This window comes from Gadus chalcogrammus, chromosome 4, assembly GCF_026213295.1.
Source record: "Gadus chalcogrammus isolate NIFS_2021 chromosome 4, NIFS_Gcha_1.0, whole genome shotgun sequence".
NCBI classification, from domain to species: domain Eukaryota; kingdom Metazoa; phylum Chordata; class Actinopteri; order Gadiformes; family Gadidae; genus Gadus; species Gadus chalcogrammus.
Window position 1 is genome coordinate 26,044,079 of NC_079415.1, and position 284 is coordinate 26,044,362.

Genomic DNA, 284 nt, shown 5'->3' on the forward strand with positions numbered 1-284 from the left:
TGGTCCCCTTTGAAGTAGAGAGATACAGGGGGATGGGGAGGGGAGGTCTCCAGTAGGAATGATAATCCACACACACTCCAACAACAACAATACAAGCTCACAGCACAGATCATTTATACAATTCAAAGGCAAACCGTTTTCTCCATGCTTTGGTGTGTGCGCTTACATCTGTGTGTTAGTGATTGTGTTTATGTGTGTGTGTGTGTGTGTGTGTGTGTGTGTGTGTGTGTGTGTGTGTGTGTGTGTGTGTGTGTGTGTGTGTGTGTGTGTGTGTGTGTGTGTGT